Source organism: Euprymna scolopes, chromosome 40 (genome assembly GCF_053919585.1).
Source record: "Euprymna scolopes isolate OS-2025 chromosome 40, ASM5391958v1, whole genome shotgun sequence".
Lineage (NCBI taxonomy): Eukaryota > Metazoa > Mollusca > Cephalopoda > Sepiida > Sepiolidae > Euprymna > Euprymna scolopes.
This window is the reverse complement of record NC_136521.1, coordinates 51776431-51797443: the sequence shown is the minus strand read 5'-3', so window position 1 is coordinate 51797443 and position 21013 is coordinate 51776431.

Here is a 21013-nt window from a genome sequence, read left to right as displayed (position 1 = left end):
ATCAACGTGAAGTTACTTATAATCTTGAAGAACTTCCCTACAAGCAGAAAATATGCAAGAAAAACTGACCGATTCTCAAAGAGAAGTTTACAATTCATTCATGGCAATGTTGGAAGCACAAGGTGAAATGAACAAAAACATGATGTTTCTTGATGCTCCAGGTGGTACGGGCAAGACTTTTGTAATCAATTTGATCCTTGCAAAGATTAGATCCATGAGAAAGATTGTGCTTGCAACAGCATTCAGTGGCATTGCTGCTACTCTACTACAAGGTGGCCGCACTCTTCACAGCACTTTTAAAGTACCCTTGGATACTCATCGAATGGATCAGCCAGTTTGCAAAATTACTGGTAACTCAGCCTTGGCAAATGTAATTAGAGACACCTCTGCAATCATTGTAGACGAAGCCCCAATGACGCACAAGAGTGCTTATGAAGCAATTGACCGAACACTGCAAGACATCACAGGAAACAAGAATCCCATGGGTGGCATTCCAACCTTATTTTGCGGTGATTTCCGTCAAATCCTCCCAGTGGTTAAAAATGGCACAAGGGCTAACATTGTCAATGCAAGTTTGAAACAATCCTATCTCTGGAGGCACGTTATAGTGAAGAGACTAACTACTAATATGAGAGCCTATATCTCTGATAACACAGCTGCAGCAGACTTCTCAAAATTGCTTCTCCAAATCGGTAATGGTCAGTTTCCTATCACTTCTTCACCTGACACAATTAAGATTCCAACTGCGCTTGGTAAATGTGTCGGTAATCAGAAGCAACTGAAAGACCTGCAAAACAATGGAAAATCACCGGATTGGCTTGCTGAGAGGGCTATTATTTCGCCATTAAACAGCAATGTGAATCATTTGAACAATTCAATAATGGATGAATTTCCAGGAGACACAAAGCAATACAAGTCAGTTGATTTAGCTACTAATGAATATGAAGCTGTTCACTGCCCTGTGGAGTTTTTAAACTCTTTGGAGATATCTGGAATGCCTCCACACATTTTAAATCTCAAAATTGAATCGCCAATCATGATTCTTCGATCCTTGGAACCGCCAAAAATAACAAACGGAACCAGATGTGTTATCACCAGATTGCACACCAATGTACTTGAGGCCACCATTTCCTGTGGTCCCTACAAAGGCGAAACCGTTCTACTGCCAAGGATCCCCTTAGTTCCATCGGACTCAGTACTTCCATTTAAATTCCGGAGACTCCAATTTCCTGTGAAGGTGTGTTTTGCAATGAGCATAAACAAAAGTCAAGGTCAGACATTTAACACCATTGGCGTAGACTTGACATCAGACTGCTTCAGTCACGGTATGTTCTACGTCTCCATCAGCCGGACAGGAAGTTCAGAAAAACTCTACATTCTGGCTCCAAATCAAAGCAGCAGAAATGTAGTTTACCCTGAGGCTCTTTAGTGAAAAGTTCGAGAAATGGATATGAGGAAAAACTGACATGATCTGATTGTGGTAAGTTTTTAGTATTGAATGTGCAAGATAAAATTTAAGCAAGAGTTGAAAATGACTTCAATGAAAAATTTACTATGTAACATCAAGTAACCTTCCTTTTTGATGAAAATGTTTTGTGAAGTTCCTGATTGAATTTCAGTCACTACAAGAGGTAGTTAAAATGTTAATCACTTTATGCAATCGTTGCTCTTACAACATCAACTTACTGGAAAGGTGCCCACAGATTTTGGTACCCGAGTGCGCAACAAAGCTCCGTGCGAAGCACGGGTATCTTTGCTAGTATGTGTGATAATTCATTAGTGAAAATGTAACATGCGTGCATAATCATTGAAACAAATATTACATGTGTGATAAATCATTGGGGAAAATGTTACATGTGAGATTAATCATCGGTGAAAATGTAACATCTGTGATAAATCATTGTTGAAAATGTAACATGTGTGATTTCTTATTGATGAAAATTTAACGTGGATAATTTTCTCATTCATAAAAATGTAACGCGTGAGATTTCTTTTTATGAAAATATCACATGTGTTAGTTCTCGTGGATGAAAATGTAACGTGCGTGAGTTCTCATTGATAAATATATAACATGTGTGATTACTCATTGATGAAAATGTAATGCGTGTAATTTCTCATTGAAAAAATTATAGTTGATTTCTCATTGATAAAAAAAGTAACGCGTCATATCTTATTGACGAAAATGTTACATGTGTGCTTAATAATTGGTAAAAATGTAACATGTGTGATATCCAATTGAAAGACATTAAACCTGTGTGATCTCTCATTGATAGGAATTTAACGCGAGATTAATCATTGGTGAAATTGTAAACGTGTGATATCTCATCGATGAAAATGTTACGAGATTTGTGATTATTTATTGATAAAAATTTAACGTGTTTCATCTCTCATTGATGAATATGTAGCATGTGTGATTTCTCATTGATGAAAAATTATGTGTGATTTATCATTAATAAAAATGTAACATGTGTGAATACTCATTTGTAAAATTGTAACATGTTATCTCTCATTGATAAAACTGTAACGTGTGTGGTTTCTCATTGACAAAATTGTGTGATTCCTCATTGATAAAAATTTAATATGTGCGATTAACCATTTATTAAATTGTAATATGTGATTCCTCATTGAGAAAAATGTAACGTGTGTGGTTTCTCATTGAAAAAATTATGTGTGATTTCTCATTAATAAAATGTAACACGTGTGATTACTCATTTTCAAAATTGTAACGTGTAATTTCTAATTGATAAAAATGTAACGTTTGTGGTTTCTCATTGAGAAACTTATGTGTGATTTTTTCATTAATAAAAATGTAACATGTGTGATTAATTGATTATAAAATTGTAACGTGTTATTTCTCATTGATAAAAATGTAACGTGTGTGATTTTTCATTGAAAAATTATGTGTGATTTATCATTGATCAAATGTAACATGTTTGATTACTCATTTGTAAAATTATAATATGTTATCTCTCATTGAGAAAAATGTAACGTGTGTGGTCTCTTATTGAAAATTTTGTGTGATTTCTCATCGATAAAAATGTAACATGTGTGATTACTCATTTGTAAAATTGTAACATGTATGGTTTCTCATTGAGAAAAATGTAACGCGTGTGGTTCCTCCTTGACAAAATTATGTGTGATTTCTCATTGAAAAAATGTAACATGTCTGATTTTTTATTGAGAAAAATGTAACGTTTGTGGTTTCCTATTGACAAAATTATGTATGATTGCTCATCGAAAAAAATGTAACAAGTGTGAGTACTCACTTTTAAATTGTAACATGTGTGATTTCTCATTGAGAAAAAGAGTAACGTGTATGGTTTCTCATTGAGCAAAATTATATGTGATTTCTCATTGATAAAAATGTAACATGTGTGATTACTCATTGACGAAAATGTACGATATTGACAAAAAATGTAACAAATCTGATCACTCATTGATTAAATTGTAATATGTGTGATCTTTTTGGACGATATTGTAAAATGTTCGATCCCCCATTGAAAAAAATATAACACGTGTGATATGAATGAACATTTAATAATATCACGACAGATATAATGATGCGCAAAGACATAAACATGTATTTAAGAAATATAAATTTTTATTAGATATGTCATGATTATCCTCTCTATTTATCAAGCCCAAGGGTATCAGCATTGTTTGGTTAAAGTGAAGTCCAACTTTACATGAGATCTTGGTGTACACTATCTGTTAGGATCAACTGAAAAAACAGAGTTACTTTTCTTGGACTGACAAGGATACGACCGCCCTTCAACATAGTAGGAAGGGATAGAAGTTCGGCCATAACACCTTGAGAACGAAACACACAGAACTACCAATAAAAAAATGACATCATTGCACATCTGGTGGTGCAATTATTATAATCTCACTCGTAAGTTGTTGAATAAATTTGATAAACGTTCCCCTTAGTTCTCGTTCGGGGTTATTTTACAGATAACATACGTTTTAAAACGTGTAACAACTTCCGACGAGGATTGTTTTGTATTTATATGCGCACGTGAAAACGAAGACGTTTCACAAAATGCAAAGAAAAAATAAAACCAGCTCTCAAGACCGTTCAAATATTCATATAAAATCCTAGAATTACGTTAGTAATTTAATTTTTTATCTATAAATATCATTACCAATTGCTGATGACCAAAAGGGGATAGCACCCAACGTTGATTTTTTATTAATGCGTGAAAGATTTGATCACGAATTCATATTAGAAGATGAATACGTCTAAGTGGTTGTCTGACTTGCTATTTGCTTTTACGTTGCCTCTAGCCATTTGAAATAATTTCGCTCCGGGACTAGAAAAAGACACATGTTTTATTCGTTAACTTTTGCTTGGTGGGATGGAAGTACGAGGGGCGTGAAATAAGTAATGCCCCTGACTCACTTCCCATGGCAGTAGAGCAACGAAACTTAGCACAGTTATTAGTCTTTCTCTACATAAGAATCACCCAGAGTTATGCATTTCTCCCATTGTTTGATGCAGCTCTGGAGACCGTTTTTGTAGAACACCCCAGGTTGGTCCTCCAACCACGACGTGACTTCAGAAATCAAGGCTTCATCATCTGGGAAACGCTTTCCTTTCAAAAACAACTTCATGGCTGGGAAGAGGTGAAAGTCAGAGGGTGCAAGGTCAGGAGAGTAGGGAGGATGGGGAGAGTATATCATAACCACACGCCCGTGCTTCTGATCTGGCGACATGCGAGTTGTGGACCGGAGCGTTGTCCTGCAGGAGGAGGGTACCTTTGCTGATTTTGCCCCGCCTCTTGATTTTGATAGTTTCCCTTAATTTCCTCAAAAGTGAAGCATAATAGTTTTCATCCTGTGTCATCAATCTTTTGAAATACTTTGACTCCTCTTCTTGGCACATCTCCAAATTCATCCTCGAGCACTTGACGCGTTCTCGCTTCTGGAATGGTGTGAGCAACCTGGGAATCCATCTGACAGACACTTTATACATATGCAAATGGTCATGAATGATAGTTTCCACAGACCCTGTACTAATCTTGACATCTTGGGCTATTTGGCGAATACTGATGCGTCAATCTTCCAAAATGGAAGCCTCAACTTGACGGACAGATGCCTGAGCAATAGGATAAGAGGGCGACCAGGTCTGGTAGCTGTTTCCACAGACGTCCGGCCATGCTTGAATTCACGATGCCAGCGTTTTACAAGGTCATATGATGGGGCATTATCACCATCAGTTTCTTACATTTCATCAAAAGTCGCCTGTGGTGTCCGTCCTTTCAAATACAAAAACCGGATCACTGCTCGATTCACCAGGCTCCATTTCACACCTGACTCAGTTCAAACACCTGTCAAACAGAAACCACAATTAGTTCAGAGGTGTAATTTACCATATAACCCTTAGAGATATAAATCATTGCACATGCAAAATTTCAGCTAGATCAAACAATTGTAAGTGGGTCAGGGGCATTATTTATTTCACGCCTCTCGTATATATATATATATATATATATATATATATATATATATATATATATATATCATATAATCACCAGAGAAATTAATATAAAACCATATCATTTTATGCGTAAATTTTCAGTATTTGCGTCAACGGTGCTCAATATGTAAGTAGAGCTAGGTAGTAAGTTATGAAAATATATATGGCAATTAAGCTACACAGAATATTTCGCGAGGATGAAACGTGAAGTATTCTGTGTAAATTACAATATGTATTTTCATAACTTACTACATATATATTATATATATATATATATATGTATGTGTGTGTGTTCGTGTGTGTGTGTTCGTGTGTGTGAGTTTATGAAGTGGAGGATGGGGAGTCTTGTAGACGAGATGAATACATTCTCTTGAAACTAAACCGAATGAAATCAATAGCTTGCAGTGTGGTCTATTGGCCTAATACACACACGTGCACACACACACACACACACACACACATATATATATATATATATATATATATATATATATATATATATATATATATATATATACATAACACCAAAAGATGGAGGAAGTGTGGAAGCATGGCTGTGGAAATCTTTTTACCCGAATACGATGTCCACCATGTTAAAAATATTTTGTCGTAAAAATCTAATGGATAAACATCTGAAGAAGCTTGTGAGGACAGGATATTTTTATGGAAACATAAATCGTAAAATTGACAACTCATCAATGAAACAGCTGTAATGGAAAAATTCCAGGAAAAAAAACGAAGGTTATAAAATGAAAACGTGAGTCTTTGAATTTTCAACAAAATTTTGCATTATATATATATATATATATATATATATATATATATATATATATATACGAGCAAAATATGTATATATATATATATATATATATATATATATATATATATATATATATATATATATACGAGCAAACAGTTAATAAAACATGTTAAAAAATACTTTGAAATGAGTTAAAAACATATTTAATCTGAAAAGGAAACACTAGATAAGTGGATAGTCCTTAATCCGTGGAGTTTCGAAGAAATACTTTCCTTCTCATCAGAGGGTAGGAATTAGCAAAATGCGGGATCGGTTTTTGCATGCAAAAGTATGTGATAAAACAACAAGTAAGTCAAAGATCTTACTTGAAAACAACAAAAAAAGGGAAGCAGAGGGAATATGGTGAAGAAAAAGGTGATTACACATGAATGGATAGTCTGATGAAAGATAAAAAATCCAGTGACGGTAAAATCCAAATATGTAACTTCAACTTTTACTTATATATGTGTATATATATATATATCTATATATATATATATATATATATATATATATATATATATATATATATTAGTGATCAGGCGATTCACATACTTTTCCCAATTCCAATGAAATCACCGATTCCCATTCTTTATAAATCTGTAAATATTTAACAATAAAGTTGTTTATTCCCGATTACTGTAAAAACATACTAAATATGCAAACATTTTCTAAGCCGTAAAAATACACTTGTGGATGATGATCTTTAAATGCATTTGAAAATCATAAATATTTAGTATTTTATCATTACTGCCAATAATGAAATAGTTTGCTTTAAAATAAAAAGCAAATCAAAAAGACAAAAGAATCATTTTTGGAAAATAGGCAGAAATTTTTCGATTCTGATACAAATTCCGATACTCCCAGAATTTCCGATTTTTCCAATTCTTGATTCCGATTAATCGTCCTAACACTATATATATATATATATATATATATATATATATATATATATATATATATATGTGTGTGTGTGTGTGTGTGTGTGTGTGTGTGTGTGTGTGTGTGTGTGTGTGTGTGTGTGTGTGTGTGTGCGTGTGTGTGTGACTTCCTGATAAAATTGTCTCTGTGATGGGTATATTTGCCGATGACACCACACACTATAACAGGCACGAGGGTAAAACCAATGAACACATACCTAAGGAAATGGTAGAAACATCAGAGGATAAAATAGATAGTCATATTACATGCTGCAAAGACTGGGCTTGTTTCCTTCAATAATTACAAGAAGAACCTTTACCGCCAATAGAAATGGCAAAACGCACATTACCTGAAAATACTTCTTTTAAGCTCCTCGGCGTAACATTCACAGGAAACATGAGTTGGAACAAATACATTGAGAGCATTGCCAAGGTTGGTGCTAGAAAGTTACGCCTGCAAGTATCCTGTACCTCTATTAGGCCACCATTCGCCCATGTATGAAGTATTGTTGTCACGTTTGGGCTGGTGCATCTGCTGCTAGTCTCTCACTCCTGAACAGGGTTCAAAAGAGAGTCGCCAACCTGATAGGTTCTGAACTGTCATCTAACCTTCAACCTCTGTCCCATCAACGACATGTGTCATCCCTCTGCCTTTTCTACAAGTATTTTAATAGGGAATGTTCTAACGAACTACAAGCACTTGTACCCTCTCGAAGTAAATACCCCCGACAAACCCGACAAGCAACTAAATCCCACCCCTACACAGTAGAGATCCCTAAGTGTAAAAAAGCATTCTACTTAAATAGTTTTTTCCCCAGAACTGCAAGACGTTAGAACTCCCTTCCGGGATCATTCTTTCCCAATTGTACTGACATGCAGAAGTTCAAGTGTAATGTGAACAGACATTTTGCTGCTCATTTCTCTTCATAATATCCCTGCAACTTACGTTCAAAATAGTCGCCTCTTACTTCAAAGTGGAACTGTGCCTATTGTTTGGAGTGAAAATTTATATAATTTATATATATATATATATATATATATATATATATATATATATATATAGCCTTGTTTGGAGTGAAAATTTAGTAATACATATATACATATATATATATACATATATATATACATATATACCCATATATATACATATATATATACATATATACATATATATACATATATATACATACGTGTATATATACATATATATGTATATATATGTATATATATACATATATATGTACATATATATACATACGTATATATATACATATATATGCATATATATACATATATATATACATATATATATACATATATATACATACGTATATATACATACGTATATATATATATATATATATATATATATATATATCGAACGTGCTATCTAACGTTGTATCGAGCATATGGAAGCATAGAAGAATCCGTCTCGATGCAGAGATTTATGCTGGACGTATTCAGAGAAACGATTGTCCAGTATACTTAGGCTTGCCAGTTCGATCAATGACCGTAGTTTCCTGATAATTATAAACACCCATTCCGAATAGCTAGAAATGTATCCAGTGCAACAAGCGGCTATTCAGTCAACACGTCTTGCTCGAGAATTCATGTCCGAATCATTGCACCAATTCTATAAATTGTTATGCATTACGTACGTCCGGTCACCAGCTTATCATCCTTAATCCAACAGACAAGCTGAACGGTATGTTGGCATATTTGAACAAGCATTAGTCAAGGCGAGTGGAAAGGAAACAAATAGGTCAGTGATGAATTGTCTCTCACAATCAGAGGCACTCATGGGACGAAAACTTTGTACTACACTGCACGCTTTACGACCCCAATGACAAAGGCAACAATCAAGCCCTAATAATATCGGACTAAAATATGGTTCTGCTTGGTCTCAAGAGGCTATCATCCAACGCATTACCTTTTCCTAGGGAAGAATTACTTTTGGCTTGTTATGGAGTGTGGAAATTGGACATTTGATTTACTTTCAACAGACTCGTAACTCACGCTATAAATTTTAAGCTGAAAGCGTATTGAGCACTTTGTGTGTTCAAGATTCTATGTTCTATTTAATAACTACTTTTATGGAGACAAGACATGAGGCCACTTTACTTCAAGGCCAAAAACTTGCCAACGATAACTGTTAAATGGAATAGATTTTGATCCAAATTCTTCCTTTTTTTGTCAGAAATATCGTTCTTGGAATGTAAGGACTAAAAGACAAAATAGAGGAAGCGAGAGTAACGGGTTAGGGTTAAGGTTAGGGTTAGGATTAGGGTTAGTAACGGGGCTTAGGGTAAGGGTTATTAATGGGGCCGTCGAAAAGAAACCAAAGATCCATTTTCTAGTTTTCGTAAATTATAACGTAAGGTCAAGTTAGTTGAGACACCTTTGAGAAATCAATATCCGATCATATTTTCTTCATTTTTCTACCTTACATCTTCAGACTTTTGTATCCCTTTCTAATTTTATTTCAACTGAAAAACCAATGCGTTACTATAATCGATTTGTTTAAAAAAAAAATGTTGTCTTGAAACGGCTGATCCAGCAGAGATGAAGAAATCGAAGCCAGAAAATGTTGTTGTTTTTTTAATACGAGATGCGTTCAATAAATCTCCAGACTTATTTTGTACAGGCATTTAAAATTGTCTTGAAACTTTTTTTTTTGTACAGGCATTTAAAATTGCCATAGACTCTTGAAAATCCAGAATGTTATCATTAAATATTTTATAATATGACTAACCAATATTTATGATTTCAGATTCAAATGATCAGTTATAGCAGGAATGAGAATACACCCTACCAAAGCATGATTGTCACAGCTGGTAGATTTCAAAAATACAATTTGGACATGAGGACATTTTAGAAGAACGATATGCAATAAAATTCTGTTTTAAACTTGGAAAAAATGCCACAGAAACGTATGGAATGCTTCAGACTGCTTTTGTACCGTCTTGCATTAATCGAGCATTAGTTTTTGAGTGGCATAATATATTCAAGGAAGACAGGAATTCTGTGAGGGCTAATGAGGTGTGTAGAAGGGGTAAGGAAAGAAAACGAGAGTTGATTGGCCAAATAAAGAATTTCATGGATAAGGACTGTCTTGTGTCTATAAAGAAAATAAGTGCACAGTTTGATGTCAATAGGGAAACAGTACACACAATTATTCGCGATGGAATTGAAGATGCGGAAGATTTGCACGAAGTTTGTCCCAAGGGTGGAGTCCACGATGAGTATCCAGACAGTTGTTCAACCTCTCTATAGTCCAGAATATGCTCCCTGTGACTTTTGGTTATTCCCTAAGCTCAAGGAAAACCTTAAAGGCTGCCGTTATGAGACAATTGAGGAGATGAAAGAGGTTGTGGCGAGTTATTGACACATGTACACAAGAGGATTGCCTGAGACCTTTCAAAAGTGTTTGTAACTGTACAAAAGCATTACAGCCAGAGGAGATTACTTCTAAGGGGATTTGAGTTTCATGTGTGTACTATCAAGAAAAGTGTCCATATGAAAAGCGTCTGGAAACTTATTGAACAGCACCTTGTACACAGCTTACAGTTTATTGCGAGTAGGATGTTGATATGTTCGTATATGCTTCGCTGTATAGATACACTCAACTCTCCGATACCAAGCCAGGGGAGAAAACAGTGAAACGTCTGCTCATTTCGCTCCTCAGTTGTTTTATTTGATTGTAAAATAAACTTTTGCACTGACATGATATAAATGTCTAAATAAAAGAAACGACAGAAAAAGAAACTGCATTAATCAATGGCGTCGGATATAATCGGCGCGTTTTGCATCACTAAATTTCCATGTGATTTTTTTCGCCGATTAGTGGGTGTCCCAAACAGCTGGAACATTTCTTACCACTCCTAATACTATATACGTGTGTGTGTGTGTATGTGTGTGCATGTGTGCGTTTATGTGTGTATATGTGTATATATGTTTCTCTCTATTTTTTCATTTTTCTTATCATTTTGTTTAAGCCAGGGATGGGGCATCCTACCAGATGCCAAACATACACCTGCTATTTTAGACACTCCAACCGAGAGATCTTTTTAAGATTCTAACCGTCCCTTTAAGTGCAATTGTTTGAATCTCCTTTGCACTTGGTTTACTGGTATATTTGTAAGATAGTTTGTAAAATTCTTTTTCATAAGTCCGGTTGCTCCTATAATTACTGGAATGATAGAGATCTTCTTAAGGTTCCAGTTTCTTTTCATGTCATACATAAGACCCTGGTATTTGGTAATATTTTCCCTCTCAGCTCTGTTTAACCCAGCATCATTCGGGACACTAACTTCTACCAAGGTTGCTTCCTTCTCCTTCTTGTCCCATATTACAATGTCGGGTTTTATAGCTCCGTTTTCTAGGTATGTGGCTGTAGGGATTGCGTAGTCATAGTGGATGGTATATGACTTGTTTCCGACTGTTCTTTCGGGTATATGTTCCCATGACTTCTTACTGCATTCGATATTTAACTTATTGCAGATCGTCCAGTGGAGATATTTGCATACTTCATTGTGTCGCATTGTATAGTAGCCGTCCCCTAGCAGAACCTTACAGCTAGAAATTAGGTGGCTCTGTGTTTGTGTGTGTATATACGTGTATATATAAATGTGGGTGTATGTGTATATATGTGTGTATATGTGTGTGTTTGTGCGTGTACGTGTGTTTTTGTATACATCTATATGTGTGTGTTTGTGTGTGTATGTGTGTATATATGTGCGTATGTGTGTATATATGTGTGTATATATGTGTGTATGTGTGTTTTGTATGTATATGTGTGTATATATGTGTGTATATGTGTGTATATATGTGTGTATGTGTGTTTTGTATGTATATATGTGTGTATGTGTGTTTTGTATGTATATATGTGTGTGTGTATATATATGTGTGTGTGTTTGTGTGTATGTGTGTATGTGTGCGTATATGTGTGTAAATATGCGCGTATATATGTATGTGTTTGTGCGTTTGTGTGTATATGTGTGTATATATGTGTGTATATATATATGTGTGTGTATATGTGTATATATGCGTGTGTATATGTGTGTGTGTTTGTGTGTGTATGAGTGTTTTTGTATATATCTGTATGTATGTGTGTATGTGTGTATATGTGTGTATATATGCGTGTTTGTGTATGTATATATATGTGTGTATATATGCATGTGTGTTTGTGTGTGTATGTGTGTGTATGTGTGCGCATATGTGTGTATATATATGTGTGTATGTGTATATATGTGTGCATATATATATATGTGTGTGTGTATATGTGTGCATATATATGTGTGTTTGTATGTGTATATATGCCTGTGTATGTGTATGTGTTTGTGTGTGTACGTGTGTTTTTGTATATATCTATATGTGTTTGTGTGTGTATATATATGCGTGTTTTTTGTGTGTGTTTCTGTGTTTTTGTGTATGTGTATGCGTGTGTGTATACAAACATAAAAAAATTGATGACAAAAAAAAGTGAATAAATTATAATATATTTCTTAATTATACTTCATTCTATTTTTATCATAATTCCGTGTTTGATATTTTGATGGATTAATAAATATTGTAATTTATTGAAATTTTATTTTCATAATCAATTTTTCTTCTTTCTTTAATTGCTGTATCAAGCTTTTCATTATATCGATAGGTTCTAATTTTCAGATAATATTTATATTTATCTTTGTAATTGTTTTTTATTTATCTATCTCTCTGTCTATCTATCTATGTCTATCTATCTGTTTATTTATCTATCTATTTATCTGTCTGTCTATCTATCTATGTCTATCTATCTGTCTATCTATCTGTCTATCTGTCTATGTCTATCTATCTGTCTGTCTGTCTATCTGTCTGTCTGTCTGTCTGTCTGTCTGTCTGTCTATCTATCTATCTATCAATCTGTCTATCTATCTATCTGTCTATCTCTCTATCTATCTATACATCTATCTGTCTGTCTATCTATCTATCTATCTATTTTTCTATGTATCTATCTGTCTGTTTATCTATCTGTCTGTCTATCTATCTGTCTGTTTATCTATCTGTCTGTCTATCTGTTTATATGTATATCTATCTGTCTGTCTATCTATCTATCTGTCTGTTTATTTATCTATCTATTTATCTGTCTGTCTATCTATCTATGTCTATCTATCTGTCTATCTATCTGTCTATCTGTCTATGTCTATCTATCTGTCTGTCTGTCTATCTGTCTGTCTGTCTGTCTGTCTATCTATCAATCTGTCTATCTATCTATCTGTCTATCTCTCTATCTATCTATACATCTATCTGTCTGTCTATCTATCTATCTATCTATTTTTCTATGTATCTATCTGTCTGTTTATCTATCTGTCTGTCTATCTATCTGTCTGTTTATCTATCTGTCTGTCTATCTGTTTATATGTATATCTATCTGTCTGTCTATCTATCTATCTGTCTGTTTATTTATCTATCTATTTATCTGTCTGTCTATCTATCTGTCTGTCTATCTATCTATCTATCTATCTGTCTATCTATCTATCTATACATCTATCTGTCTGTCTATCTATCTATCTATCTATCTATCTATTTGTCTATATATCTATCTGTCTGTTTATCTATCTGTCTGTCTGTCTATCTGTCTGTCTGTCTATCTATTTATGTATCTGTCTGTCTATCTATCTATCTATCTATCTATCTATCTATCTATGTGTCTGTCCATTTATCTGTCTGTCTATCTATCTGTCTGTCTGTCTGTCTGTCTGTCTGTCTGTCTGTCTATTTATCGATCTATCTATATATCTGTCTATCTACTATTGCAGCGTAACCCAAAACAACGGGTCCCAACTCTAATTAGACCCCGTTTCTTAGTGTTTTGTCCGAATGAAATGAAACTTTGGTCATAACTAGTTTATTATATTCAAAACATCACATCAAAACACTAGGGTCCTTGGCCTTTTTTCTCCGTTCTACAGCATATGTTCTAGATGGCCTCCATTTAGCTCCGTGAATTTCTTGAGACACAGCACGAAGTTGTCCATGACGTTCTTACAGACCGAATCGGTAATGGCTCTCATCTCCTCCCTGATGGCTTCCTTGAGTTCTGTGATGGTTCTGGGTTTCCCTACGTAGACTCTGTCCTTAAGATATCCCCAAAGAAAAAAATCTGGGGGGCTTAGGTCCGAGCTATGGAGTGGCCACTCAAAATCAGTCTTGAGACTGATCACTCGGCCTCCGAAGTTCTCTTTCAGCCAATCTCGGGACAAGTTTGAGGTGTGAGAACTTGCTCCGTCCTGCTGGAACCAGAACTTGCTCATGGGCGACGGGTAGATGGTCTGGAGCTCACTCTAGAAGGTTTTGAGGACCTCCACATACCGCTCTTTGGTGACTGTCACTACTGCGCCAAATTCTTCGATGAAGATTGGTCCGATGATACCTCTGGCCGAGATTGCAGCCCACACCGTGCACTTAGGAGAGTGCAGGGGCTTGGTGGCTACTTCATTTGGTCTAGAGAACCCCGAGAAGACATTTGTCTTGGAGTTCGCCTTTCCATCAAGACGGAAGTGGGCTTCATCTGAGGTCCAAAGGAGGTTAAGGAAACTTGGTGTCTCCTCGAGCTTCTCGAGCATGTTGACTGCAATAGCCCTCCTCTGCTTCTTGTCTGAGGTTGTAAGGGTCTGCAGCGTTTGTATTCTGTATGGGTAAGCCCTGATATCGTTCACCAGCACTCTCCTGCAAGTCTCACGGGACATACCGAGGGACTGACTTCGCTTACGCACAGAGCGTTTCGGACTCTACTGGAGATACTCTCTCACTCTTCCGACCAGCTCGGCTGTTCGCGTCTTAGAACGTCCCGAGTGGCTTGGACGGTTCTCTCTGGGAGCGTTGAGGTTCTCCACGGTCCTATACTTCTCGAAGTGGTTCACCCAGTTCTGAATTCTGCTTTTGGATGAAGCCTTTTCACATTCGAACTGACGCATCAAACGAGCCTGTCTTGTAGTAAAATTACACAGGGTATTCTTTGTCCCAGCTCCCACTGGGGTCTTGGTGTACTCACGGTCGTTGATTCTGCCATGTCCGGTAAAATAATCGGTAAATAAATAATTGAGATATCACATAAAGTGTACACGGGGCCCGTTTGGGAGGGAGTCACCCTGTATATAAAAGGAACTTTGCCTCTACGTGTTTTTTTTTATGTGTATGAGTTCGTTCCATATGGTCTCGAAAATGGCTGGGTCGATTTTTTATGAAATTTCACACAAGGTTTTGTATCGAAATGTTTTCGATAAGTAAAAATATCCAAACTAAGTGTGTTTTTGCCTATTAATCAGAAGATTAATTGGGGATCTATTATTATTATTATAAAATATAATAGCTGTGAATATTAAAAGAAGGCCGACTTGATACAAATCTATGTCTTGTCAGAAAATATCTAAGTATATATATATATATATATATATATATATATATATATATATATATATATATATATATATATATTTAAAGTGATGGTTGTGTAGTTCCAACGAGAGAAAAAATGTATATTTAAAAGAGTGTAGCCATCAACAATTGTGGTTTTTTTTTAAAGGTTTTCATCATATTTTTATTTTAAAATATTTTTATAACGCGTTTCGAGCTTAGGGTGTGCTCTCTTCAGATATTTTCGTAAAAAGTTTTTCTTTAAAATGGGAGTTTGTGGATATGCCTCCGCTGATATTAAATATGTTTTTCATAGTGGTGCGATGCGTGTGTTCAGTGTTTAGACGTTCTGTCTCCAATTGTAAGTGTTTCACTGTGACCGGTCAAAGTTAGTTTCAAAGAGTGTTTTTTAGTCCATATGGTGAAGGTTTTTATGGCTTCTTTAGGGTTCTTTTTTAAAGACTTTCTTTCCCCATGTATAGCATACACTCACACACAATCCCATACGCATACATATATATTCATGTACATGTACACATGCACACGCACACAGGCACACAACTTCTACGGACTGCCTAAAATACACAAATCTGGCACAATAAAACTTGCCATCGATACACAAAACTCAGAATATATTAGCGCTCCAAACCCTAGCGACCTTACATTTAGACCCATTGTAGCAGGACCAGCCTGTCCGACAAGCAGACTTAGCAACTTAATAGACATCTTATTACAACCTTTCACAGATCAAGTTAAGAGCTACATAAGGGACGACATCCATTTTCTCACTACCTTACCACATACAGTAGAAAACGGGACACTATTAGTTACATTTGACGTTAGTAGTTTATATAGTAATATACCCCATGAATTAGGAAAAGAAGCAATACTATTTTGGATCAACAGACACGCACAAACACTACATCCCAGATTCACAAAGCAATTCATTATCGATAGTATAGACATAATTCTAAATAATAATTCCTTCGAATTCAACAATACCAACTACATCCAAACACTAGGTACAGCAATGGGAACGAAAATTGCACCGACTTACGCAACCCTTACATTAGCCTACCTAGAAGAAACCCTATATAAAAAAATAGAACAAAAATTTGGCCACAGCACTAAAATACTGTTTGTAGAATCATGGAAAAGGTACTTAGATGACTGCTTCATCCTATGGAAACCCACATGGGGGGACATCACAGACTTACACACCATACTCCAGAACCTACACCCAAAAATTAAATTCACCATAGAACAAAGCTCTACAGAATTACCTTTCCTAGACATACTGATAAAGATTAAAGACAATAACATTATCACAGACATTTACCGCAAACCTACAGACACCCAACAATACCTACACTTTAAAAGTCACCACCCTAAAAGCTGCATAAAATCAATTCCCTACACCCTAGCACGTAGAATCTGCACCATAATCACGGACAATAACCTTCGAAAAATCCGACTCAAGGAACTACGAATAAATTTAAGAAAAAGAAAATACCCATCACAACTTATAGACAAAGGGATCCAACTTGCGACAAATATACCAGTAGAAGATTTGAGAACCCCTAAAGAACGAAACAAAGAACAAATCCTAACATACGTCTCCACACACAACACAAACAACCCTGAACTTTTCACAGAGATAACGAAAAACCTCGTCCTACTTAACCAAAACAGCAAACTAAACAATTTCCTTAAAACAACAAAAATAATAAAAAGCAAACGCCAACCCAAAAACCTAAAACGCATTCTTACCTCATCCAAACTCAATCAAGACGCAACAAAAGGAGTCACAAAATGCAACAAACAACGATGTGGAGTCTGCAACATAATATTAGAGGGAAACACATACACATTTGCGAACCCCATACAAACATTCAAAATTAAAAAAAAACCTAGATTGCACCTCAAAAAACGTAATCTATGTAATAAAATGTCCAGCATGCGATAAATCCTACATAGGCGCTACAAAAAACCTTAGTAATAGAGTAGCCCTACACCGATCCAACATCAAAATCGCGGAAAATAGACACCTACATGTATCACAACATATACACGCATGCAGTGGAGGCAGATTCGAGATAATGCCCATCTTCCAAACTGACAACTACTTCTACTTGCTAACTCAAGAAAAAAATTTCATAACAAAGTTTAACCCCGCCTTAAACGTCTCTCCATAATTATACACATAAATAGGCAAAACACAAAATACACTTACACGCATGCATGCTTGGGTAGGTGTGCACCCTCACACACGAAACAACAAAAAAGCACAATAAGGCACACGCACACTTTCACGGGTGCGCGCGCCCATACCCAGTACAGTACCATTTCTCTTAACTAAACAAACAACTAGAAATTAAACGTATGTATGTGTGTGTGCGCGCGTGTGTGCGTGTGTATATGTGTATGTGCGTGGGTGTACACATATGATTGTGTATGCGTGTGTGTATAATTATATATCATCTGTTATCTATGCTACATCTTGTTTGTATATATACGTGCACTTATGTTTGGGTGACCGAATCCATGTATGCATATGTGCATGGATTGGAAAGGAAACTTCAACCAATATATACATAAGGTGGGATGTATGAATATGTATGTGTGTGTGGGATTGTGAGTGCATGTGCCCATATATATATATATATATATATATATATATATATATATATATATATATATATGGGTGGATGAGTGTATACACATCCGTATGTATGTGTGTGTATGTATGTATATATACATATGTATGCACATGTATGAGTGGGTAAATGTGTTCGTGTGAATATGGATATACGCGTATGTGTGAGCCCCTGCATATGTCTGTGTGTGTGCATGTGTGTGTATGTGTATGTGCCTACATAGTATGTGGATGTTTGTGAGTGTATGTGCACATACATATATGTGTGTACATATATGTGTGTATGTGCGTTTATGTGTGTGTATATATATCTTCTACCTATTATTCTCCATCTTACTTGTGTGTGTGTGTGTGGGTGCGTGTACATATGTCTGAATGATTAAGCGCATATATACATGCGTGTTTTGGTAGGAAAAAAAAAAGTCTATATATATATATATATATATATATATATATATATATATATATAAAATAAAAAATAAAAAAATAAAAATAATTGTTAGCGGTGGATGTATGCGAGTGCGTGTGTGAGTGTGTAGGTGGGTATGTATATGTGTATATATGTATGCTCCTACATATATTTCTATGTATGTACGTGTGTGTATGTGTGTGTGCCTGTGTGCGTGTGCATGTGTACATGTACATGAATATATATGTATGCGTATGGGATTGTGTGTGAGTGTATGCTATACATGGGGAAAGAAAGTCTTTAAAAAAGAACCCTAAAGAAGCCATAAAAACCTTCACCATATGGACTAAAAAACACTCTTTGAAACTAACTTTGACCGGTCACAGTGAAACACTTACAATTGGAGACAGAACGTCTAAACACTGAACACACGCATCGCACCACTATGAAAAACATATTTAATATCAGCGGAGGCATATCCACAAACTCCCATTTTAAAGAAAAACTTTTTATGAAAATATCTGAAGAGAGCACACCCCAAGCTCGAAACGCGTTATAAAAATATTTTAAAATAAAAATATGATGAAAACCTTTAAAAAAAACCACAATTGTTTATGGCTACACTCTTTTAAATATATATATATATATATATATATATATATATATATATATATATATATATATATATATATATTTCAGAGGAAACATAATTTAATTTAAATACCAATTAAAACAAAAAAACGGGCAGGTGAAATTATTAAAATTTCCTTAAGGCCTTATCGTCTGACCCTCTAAGAGGAAACGTCAGAATGATAAATTAAAAACTAAGAAAACGAATGAGGAAAGAAGGGAATTTGGTTTCAGTTGGAAGACCAGTGAGAAAAAAAAAATCTCACTGTTCAGGTGGTTTTAAATCAATAAATATTTCCAACTGATGCTTCAAAATCTTTTGTCTACACAGGCTAGGTCGAGAGTTATTAATGGCTAACGCCTCAATGATATTGAGATGATAGTTCGACCTCGCACTGTATAAAACGGAAAACCACCCATCGGAATATTGATCAGAACAACTATTTATACTCATCAGGTGATTACCAATGGCGGACTCATGAGTTTGGGAGTGCCCGGATGTTCTCGAAACCTGGTGTAGTCGAATATCCTGAGGGATATGTTGGGATATTCTCATTTCCAATCTTTGGGATGTTTTGCCAACGTAGTCAGCTCCACACTGACAAACAAATTTATAAACAACAGAATTCTTTTGAATGGTTGGCAAAACATCTTTACGAAAAGAAGAGAAAAAGGTTCGAGTTGTGTAAACTACTCTAAGCATAGTAGCTGGAAAACAACGTTGAGTAGCAAAAGAAATCCTTTTAACAATATGAAGGCCAACAGGACCTAACCATGGTAATTTTAAATAAATGGGACAACGTGATGGACCAATACGTTTAACACTATTAAATGTAGCAATTTTACGTTCAATAGTAGTTTTTATTATATTTATGGGATATCCATTGCTAAGAAAAATATTTGTGATTTCACCAAGTTCCGTATCAAGACGGTTTGGTGAACAAATCATAAGTGCACGATGTGTAAGAGCGCTAATGAGGTTTATTTTTCTAGACTGAGGGGCAAAGGAAAACCAATTAAGATAGAGCCCTGTAAATGTAGGTTTTCTGTATACAGAGGTCTCAAACGTAGAACCAACTTTAGAAACACGAACATCGAGGAATGGGGGAGAGCCACAGTCCTCGACCTCCATAGTAAATTGTAACGATGGATGCAAGTTGCAAAGAAGACGAAGAAACTGTTCAGCTTCACTACGTGAGGGAAAGCATGCAAAAGTGTCATCAACGTAGCGTGTATAGAATGTTGGCTTAGTAATTTTGGAAAATAATTCGTTTTCCAAAAATCCAACGAAAATGTTGGCTAGCGAAGGACCAAGAGGGCTACCCATAGATATCCCGTCAATTTGCCGGTACATAATGTTGTTGAAACTGAAGGAGACTGATTTAGTAGCAAGTTCCATCAGTTCAACGAAAATTCGTTCAGGAAATTGTGGAGATTTTGAGGGGCCACGGTATAGATAGTCAGCACAAATACCAAATTCCCTTCTTTCCTCATTCGTTTTCTTAGTTTTTAATTTATCATTCTGACGTTTCCTCTTAGAGGGTCAGACGATAAGGCCTTAAGGAAATTTTAATAATTTCACCTGCCCATTTCTTGTTTTTTGGTATTTAAATTAAATTATGTTTCCTCTGAAATTTCTCCTTCCATTTTGCTGTACCAAGAATTTACTTATATATATATATATATATATATATATATATATATATATATATATATATATATATAT